Here is a 9367-nt window from a genome sequence, read left to right as displayed (position 1 = left end):
AAAAGCAAACTTTACGTGTCACAGCTTTCATCACTTCGCGTTTATTCAACTGATCTAGAGTAAGTACGAAAGAGGCCGCCGGTAAGTAGAAATTAAGCGCTAATGACACGGCCCTTAAGCCTACCGTCCATATCTTGAGCGCTACGAATGATTCTTCAAAGTGTTCCTAGTTGAGCCACATGTGCACTTGTCATAAACTCAGCCAAAGAATACGCGGCGCAAGGTGGCGCCGCAGTCGTTTGCCGTATTCTATATAGCGTGCATTTCCATTGCGCTCAAGGGAAAAAAGTCGCCGATGGCCAGAAGATTCGTCGCTTCGGTAAATTTCACCCATTTCCGATGAGAATAAAAGCAAACTTTACGTGTCACAGCTTTCATCACTTCGCGTTTATTCAATTGATCTCAGAGTAAGAACGAAAGAGGCCGCCGGTAAGTAGAAATTAAGCGCTAATGACACGGCCCTTAAGCCTACCGTCCATTTCTTGAGCGCTACGAATGATTCTTCAAAGTGTTCCTAGTTGAGCCACATGTGCACTTGTCATAAACTCAGCCAAAGAATACGCGGCGCAATGTGGCGCCGCAGTCGTTTGCCGTATTCTATATAGCGTGCATTTCCATTGCGCTCAAGGGAAAAAAGTCGCCGATGGCCAGAAGATTCGTCGCATCGGTAAATTTCACCCATTTCCCATGAGAATAAAAGCAAACTTTGCGTGTCACAGCTTTCATCACTTCGCGTTTATTCAATTGATCTCAGAGTAAGAACGAAAGAGGCCGCCGGTAAGTAGAAATTAAGCGCTAATGACACGGCCCTTAAGCCTACCGTCCATTTCTTGAGCGCTACGAATGATTCTTCAAAGTGTTCCTAGTTGAGCCACATGTGCACTTGTCATAAACTCAGCCAAAGAATACGCGGCGCAAGGTGGCGCCGCAGTCGTGTGCCGTATTCTATATAGCGTGCATTTCCATTGCGCTCAAGGGAAAAAAGTCGCCGATGGCCAGAAGATTCGTCGCTTCGGTAAATTTCACCCATTTCCGATGAGAATAAAAGCAAACTTTACGTGTCACAGCTTTCATCACTTCGCGTTTATTCAATTGATCTCAGAGTAAGAACGAAAGAGGCCGCCGGTAAGTAGAAATTAAGCGCTAATGACACGGCCCTTAAGCCTACCGTCCATTTCTTGAGCGCTACGAATGATTCTTCAAAGTGTTCCTAGTTGAGCCACATGTGCACTTGTCATAAACTCAGCCAAAGAATACGCGGCGCAAGGTGGCGCCGCAGTCGTTTGCCGTATTCTATATAGCGTGCATTTCCATTGCGCTCAAGGGAAAAAAGTCGCCGATGGCCAGAAGATTCGTCGCTTCGGTAAATTTCACCCATTTCCGATGAGAATAAAAGCAAACTTTACGAGTCACAGCTTTCATCACTTCGCGTTTATTCAATTGATCTGAGAGTAAGAACGAAAGAGGCCGCCGGTAAGTAGAAATTAAGCGCTAATGACACGGCCCTTAAGCCTCCCGTCCATTTCTTGAGCGCTACGAATGATTCTTCAAAGTGTTCCTAGTTGAGCCACATGTGCACTTGTCATAAACTCAGCCAAAGAATACGCGGCGCAAGGTGGCGCCGCAGTCGTTTGCCGTATTCTATATAGCGTGCATTTCCATTGCGCTCAAGGGAAAAAAGTCGCCGATGGCCAGAAGATTCGTCGCTTCGGTAAATTTCACCCATTTCCGATGAGAATAAAAGCAAACTTTACGTGTCACAGCTTTCATCACTTCGCGTTTATTCAATTGATCTCAGAGTAAGTACGAAAGAGGCCGCCGGTAAGTAGAAATATAAGCGCTAATGACACGGCCCTTAAGCCTACCGTCCATTTCTTGAGCGCTACGAATGATTCTTCAAAGTGTTCCTAGTTGAGCCACATGTGCACTTGTCATAAACTCAGCCAAAGAATACCGGCGCAAGGTGGCGCCGCAGTCGTTTGCCGTATTCTATATAGCGTGCATTTCCATTGCGCTCAAGGGAAAAAAGTCGCCGATGGCCAGAAGATTCGTCGCATCGGTAAATTTCACCCATTTCCCATGAGAATAAAAGCAAACTTTGCGTGTCACAGCTTTCATCACTTCGCGTTTATTCAATTGATCTCAGAGTAAGAACGAAAGAGGCCGCCGGTAAGTAGAAATTAAGCGCTAATGACACGGCCCTTAAGCCTACCGTCCATTTCTTGAGCGCTACGAATGATTCTTCAAAGTGTTCCTAGTTGAGCCACATGTGCACTTGTCATAAACTCAGCCAAAGAATACGCGGCGCAAGGTGGCGACGCAGTCGTGTGCCGTATTCTATATAGCGTGCATTTCCATTGCGCTCAAGGGAAAAAAGTCGCCGATGGCCAGAAGATTCGTCGCTTCGGTAAATTTCACCCATTTCCGATGAGAATAAAAGCAAACTTTACGTGTCACAGCTTTCATCACTTCGCGTTTATTCAATTGATCTCAGAGTAAGAACGAAAGAGGCCGCCGGTAAGTAGAAATTAAGCGCTAATGACACGGCCCTTAAGCCTACCGTCCCTTTCTTGAGCGCTACGAATGATTCTTCAAAGTGTTCCTAGTTGAGCCACATGTGCACTTGTCATAAACTCAGCCAAAGAATACGCGGCGCAAGGTGGCGCCGCAGTCGTTTGCCGTATTCTATATAGCGTGCATTTCCATTGCGCTCAAGGGAAAAAAGTCGCCGATGGCCAGAAGATTCGTCGCTTCGGTAAATTTCACTCATTTCCCATGAGAATAAAAGCAAACTTTGCGTGTCACAGCTTTCATCACTTCGCGTTTATTCAATTGATCTCAGAGTAAGAACGAAAGAGGCCGCCGGTAAGTAGAAATTAAGCGCTAATGACACGGCCCTTAAGCCTACCGTCCATTTCTTGAGCGCTACGAATGATTCTTCAAAGTGTTCCTAGTTGAGCCACATGTGCACTTGTCATAAACTCAGCCAAAGAATAAGCGGCGCAAGGTGGCGCCGCAGTCGTGTGCCGTATTCTATATAGCGTGCATTTCCATTGCGCTCAAGGGAAAAAAGTCGCCGATGGCCAGAAGATTCGTCGCTTCGGTAAATTTCACCCATTTCCGATGAGAATAAAAGCAAACTTTACGTGTCACAGCTTTCATCACTTCGCGTTTATTCAATTGATCTCAGAGTAAGAACGAAAGAGGCCGCCGGTAAGTAGAAATTAAGCGCTAATGACACGGCCCTTAAGCCTACCGTCCATTTCTTGAGCGCTACGAATGATTCTTCAAAGTGTTCCTAGTTGAGCCACATGTGCACTTGTCATAAACTCAGCCAAAGAATACGCGGCGTAAGGTGGCACCGCAGTCGTTTGCCGTATTCTATATAGCGTGCATTTCCATTGCGCTCAAGGGAAAAAAGTCGCCGATGGCCAGAAGATTCGTCGCTTCGGTAAATTTCACCCATTTCCGATGAGAATAAAAGCAAACTTTACGTGTCACAGCTTTCATCAATTCGCGTTTATTCAATTGATCTCAGAGTAAGAACGAAAGAGGCCGCCGGTAAGTAGAAATTAAGCGCTAATGACACGGCCCTTAAGCCTCCCGTCCATTTCTTGAGAGCTACGAATGATTCTTCAAAGTGTTCCTAGTTGAGCCACATGTGCACTTGTCATAAACTCAGCCAAAGAATACGCGGCGCAAGGTGGCGCCGCAGTCGTTTGCCGTATTCTATATAGCGTGCATTTCCATTGCGCTCAAGGGAAAAAAGTCGCCGATGGCCAGAAGATTCGTCGCTTCGGTAGATTTCACCCATTTCCGATGAGAATAAAAGCAAACTTTACGTGTCACAGCTTTCATCAATTCGCGTTTATTCAATTGATCTCAGAGTAAGAACGAAAGAGGCCGCCGGTAAGTAGAAATTAAGCGCTAATGACACGGCCCTTAAGCCTACCGTCCATTTCTTGAGCGCAACGAATGATTCTTAAAAGTGTTCCTAGTTGAGCCACAAGTGCACTTGTCATAAACTCAGCCAAAGAATACGAGGCGCAAGGTGGCGCCTCAGTCGTGTGCCGTATTCTATATAGCGTGCATTTCCATTGCGCTCAAGGGAAAAAAGTCGCCGATGGCCAGAAGATTCGTCGCTTCGGTAAATTTCACCCATTTCCGATGAGAATAAAAGCAAACTTTACGTGTCACAGCTTTCATCACTTCGCGTTTATTCAATTGATCTCAGAGTAAGAACGAAAGAGGCCGCCGGTAAGTAGAAATTAAGCGCTAATGACACGGCCCTTAAGCCTACCATCCACTTCTTGAGCGCTACGAATGATTCTTAAAAGTGTTCCTAGTTGAGCCACATGTGCACTTGTCATAAACTCAGCCAAAGATACGCGGCGCAAGGTGGCGCCGCAGTCGTTTGCCGTATTCTATATAGCGTGCACTTCCATTGCGCTCAAGGGAAAAATGTCGCCGATGGCCAGAAGATTCGTCGCTTCGGTAAATTTCACCCATTTCCGATGAGAATAAAAGCAAACTTTACGTGTCACAGCTTTCATCACTTCGCGTTTATTCAATTGATCTCAGAGTAAGTACGAAAGAGGCCGCCGGTAAGTAGAAATTAAGCGCTAATGACACGGCCCTTAAGCCTACCGTCCATTTCTTGAGCGCTACGAATGATTCTTCAAAGTGTTCCTAGTTGAGCCACATGTGCACTTGTCATAAACTCAGCCAAAGAATACGCGGCGCAAGGTGGCGCCGCAGAAGTTTGCCGTATTCTATATAGCGTGCATTTCCATTGCGCTCAAGGGAAAAAAGTCGCCGATGGCCAGAAGATTCGTCGCTTCGGTAAATTTCACCCATTTCCGATGAGAATAAAAGCAAACTTTACGTGTCACAGCTTTCATCACTTCGCGTTTATTCAATTGATCTCAGAGTAAGAACGAAAGAGGCCGCCGGTAAGTAGAAATTAAGCGCTAATGACACGGCCCTTAAGCCTACCGTCCATTTCTTGAGCGCAACGAATGATTCTTAAAAGTGTTCCTAGTTGAGCCACAAGTGCACTTGTCATAAACTCAGCCAAAGAATACGCGGCGCAAGGTGGCGTTTCAGTCGTGTGCCGTATTCTATATAGCGTGCATTTTCATTGCGCTCAAGGGAAAAAAGTCGCCGATGGCCAGAAGATTCGTCGCTTCGGTAAATTTCACCCATTTCCGATTAGAATAAAAGCAAACTTTACGTGTCACAGCTTTCATCACTTCGCGTTTATTCAATTGATCTCAGAGTAAGAACGAAAGAGGCCGCCGGTAAGTAGAAATTAAGCGCTAATGACACGGCCCTTAAGCCTACCGTCCATTTCTTGAGCGCTACGAATGATTCTTCAAAGTGTTCCTAGTTGAGCCACATGTGCACTTGTCATAAACTCAGCCAAAGAATACGCGGCGCAAGGTGGCGCCGCAGTCGTTTGCCGTATTCTATATAGCGTGCATTTCCATTGCGCTCAAGGGAAAAAAGTCGCCGATGGCCAGAAGATTCGTCGCATCGGTAAATTTCACCCATTTCCCATGAGAATAAAAGCAAACTTTGCGTGTCACAGCTTTCATCACTTCGCGTTTATTCAATTGATCTCAGAGTAAGAACGAAAGAGGCCGCCGGTAAGTAGAAATAAGCACTAATGACACGGCCCTTAAGCCTACCGTCCATTTCTTGAGCGCTACGAATGATTCTTCAAAGTGTTCCTAGTTGAGCCACATGTGCACTTGTCATAAACTCAGCCAAAGAATACGCGGCGCAAGGTGGCGCCGCAGTCGTGTGCCGTATTCTATATAGCGTGCATTTCCATTGCGCTCAAGGGAAAAAAGTCGCCGATGGCCAGAAGATTCGTCGCTTCGGTAAATTTCACCCATTTCCGATGAGAATAAAAGCAAACTTTACGTGTCACAGCTTTCATCACTTCGCGTTTATTCAATTGATCTCAGAGTAAGAACGAAAGAGGCCGCCGGTAAGTAGAAATTAAGCGCTAATGACACGGCCCTTAAGCCTACCGTCCATTTCTTGAGCGCAACGAATGATTCTTAAAAGTGTTCCTAGTTGAGCCACAAGTGCACTTGTCATAAACTCAGCCAAAGAATACGAGGCGCAAGGTGGCGTTTCAGTCGTGTGCCGTATTCTATATAGCGTGCATTTCCATTGCTATCAAGGGAAAAGGTCGCCGATGGCCAGAAGATTCGTCGCTTCGGTAAATTTCACCCATTTCCGATGAGAATAAAAGCAAACTTTACGTGTCACAGCTTTCATCACTTCGCGTTTATTCAATTGATCTCAGAGTAAGAACGAAAGAGGCCGCCGGTAAGTAGAAATTAAGCCCTAATGACACGGCCCTTAAGCCTACCGTCCATTTCTTGAGCGCTACGAATGATTCTTCAAAGTGTTCCTAGTTGAGCCACATGTGCACTTGTCATAAACTCAGCCAAAGAATACGCGGCGCAAGGTGGCGCCGCAGTCGTTTGCCGTATTCTATATAGCGTGCATTTCCATTGCGCTCAAGGGAAAAAAGTCGCCGATGGCCAGAAGATTCGTCGCATCGGTAAATTTCACCCATTTCCCATGAGAATAAAAGCAAACTTTGCGTGTCACAGCTTTCATCACTTCGCGTTTATTCAATTGATCTCAGAGTAAGTACGAAAGAGGCCGCCGGTAAGTAGAAATTAAGCGCTAATGACACGGCCCTTAAGCCTACCGTCCATTTCTTGAGCGCTACGAATGATTCTTCAAAGTGTTCCTAGTTGAGCCACATGTGCACTTGTCATAAACTCAGCCAAAGAATACGCGGCGCAAGGTGGCGCCGCAGTCGTTTGCCGTATTCTATATAGCGTGCATTTCTATTGCGCTCAAGGGAAAAAAGTCGCCGATGGCCAGAAGATTCGTCGCTTCGGTAAATTTCACCCATTTCCGATGAGAATAAAAGCAAACTTTACGTGTCACAGCTTTCATCACTTCGCGTTTATTCAATTGATCTCAGAGTAAGAACGAAAGAGGCCGCCGGTAAGTAGAAATTAAGCGCTAATGACACGGCCCTTAAGCCTACCGTCCATTTCTTGAGCGCTACGAATGATTCTTAAAAGTGTTCCTAGTTGAGCCACAAGTGCACTTGTCATAAACTCAGCCAAAGAATACGCGGCGCAAGGTGGCGTTTCAGTCGTGTGCCGTATTCTATATAGCGTGCATTTTCATTGCGCTCAAGGGAAAAAAGTCGCCGATGGCCAGAAGATTCGTCGCTTCGGTAAATTTCACCCATTTCCGATTAGAATAAAAGCAAACTTTACGTGTCACAGCTTTCATCACTTCGCGTTTATTCAATTGATCTCAGAGTAAGAACAAAAGAGGCCGCCGGTAAGTAGAAATTAAGCGCTAATGACACGGCCCTTAAGCCTACCGTCCATTTCTTGAGCGCAACGAATGATTCTTCAAAGTGTTCCTAGTTGAGCCACAAGTGCACTTGTCATAAACTCAGCCAAAGAATACGCGGCGCAAGGTGGCGTTTCAGTCGTGTGCCGTATTCTATATAGCGTGCATTTTCATTCCGCTCAAGGGAAAAAAGTCGCCGATGGCCAGAAGATTCGTCGCTTCGGTAAATTTCACCCATTTCCGATTAGAATAAAAGCAAACTTTACGTGTCACAGCTTTCATCACTTCGCGTTTATTCAATTGATCTCAGAGTAAGAAAGAAAGAGGCCGCCGGTAAGTAGAAATTAAGCGCTAATGACACGGCCCTTAAGCCTACCGTCCATTTCTTGAGCGCTACGAATGATTCTTCAAAGTGTTCCTAGTTGAGCCACATGTGCACTTGTCATAAACTCAGCCAAAGAATACGCGGCGCAAGGTGGCGCCGCAGTCATTTGCCGTATTCTATATAGCGTGCATTTCCATTGCGCTCAAGGGAAAAAAGTCGCCGATGGCCAGAAGATTCGTCGCATCGGTAAATTTCACCCATTTCCCATGAGAATAAAAGCAAACTTTGCGTGTCACAGCTTTCATCACTTCGCGTTTATTCAATTGATCTCAGAGTAAGAACGAAAGAGGCCGCCGGTAAGTAGAAATTAAGCACTAAAGACACGGCCCTTAAGCCTACCGTCCATTTCTTGAGCGCTACGAATGATTCTTCAAAGTGTTCCTAGTTGAGCCACATGTGCACTTGTCATAAACTCAGCCAAAGAATACGCGGCGCAAGGTGGCGCCGCAGTCGTGTGCCGTATTCTATATAGCGTGCATTTCCATTGCGCTCAAGGGAAAAAAGTCGCCGATGGCCAGAAGATTCGTCGCTTCGGTAAATTTCACCCATTTCCGATGAGAATAAAAGCAAACTTTACGTGTCACAGCTTTCATCACTTCGCGTTTATTCAATTGATCTCAGAGTAAGAACGAAAGAGGCCGCCGGTAAGTAGAAATTAAGCGCTAATGACACGACCCTTAAGCCTACCGTCCATTTCTTGAGCGCAACGAATGATTCTTAAAAGTGTTCCTAGTTGAGCCACAAGTGCACTTGTCATAAACTCAGCCAAAGAATACGAGGCGCAAGGTGGCGTTTCAGTCGTGTGCCGTATTCTATATAGCGTGCATTTCCATTGCGCTCAAGGGAAAAAAGTCGCCGATGGCCAGAAGATTCGTCGCTTCGGTAAATTTCACCCATTTCCGATGAGAATAAAAGCAAACTTTACGTGTCACAGCTTTCATCACTTCGCGTTTATTCAATTGATCTCAGAGTAAGAACGAAAGAGGCCGCCGGTAAGTAGAAATTAAGCCCTAATGACACGGCCCTTAAGCCTACCGTCCATTTCTTGAGCGCTACGAATGATTCTTCAAAGTGTTCCTAGTTGAGCCACATGTGCACTTGTCATAAACTCAGCCAAAGAATACGCGGCGCAAGGTGGCGCCGCAGTCGTTTGCCGTATTCTATATAGCGTGCATTTCCATTGCGCTCAAGGGAAAAAAGTCGCCGATGGCCAGAAGATTCGTCGCATCGGTAAATTTCACCCATTTCCCATGAGAATAAAAGCAAACTTTGCGTGTCACAGCTTTCATCACTTCGCGTTTATTCAATTGATCTCAGAGTAAGTACGAAAGAGGCCGCCGGTAAGTAGAAATTAAGCGCTAATGACACGGCCCTTAAGCCTACCGTCCATTTCTTGAGCTCTACGAATGATTCTTCAAAGTGTTCCTAGTTGAGCCACATGTGCACTTGTCATAAACTCAGCCAAAGAATACGCGGCGCAAGGTGGCGCCGCAGTCGTTTGCCGTATTCTATATAGCGTGCATTTCCATTGCGCTCAAGGGAAAAAAGTCGCCGATGGCCAGAAGGTTCGTCGCTTCGGTA

Source organism: Amblyomma americanum, chromosome 11 (assembly GCF_052857255.1).
Source record: "Amblyomma americanum isolate KBUSLIRL-KWMA chromosome 11, ASM5285725v1, whole genome shotgun sequence".
NCBI classification, from domain to species: domain Eukaryota; kingdom Metazoa; phylum Arthropoda; class Arachnida; order Ixodida; family Ixodidae; genus Amblyomma; species Amblyomma americanum.
Note: the sequence above shows the minus strand (reverse complement) of the source record.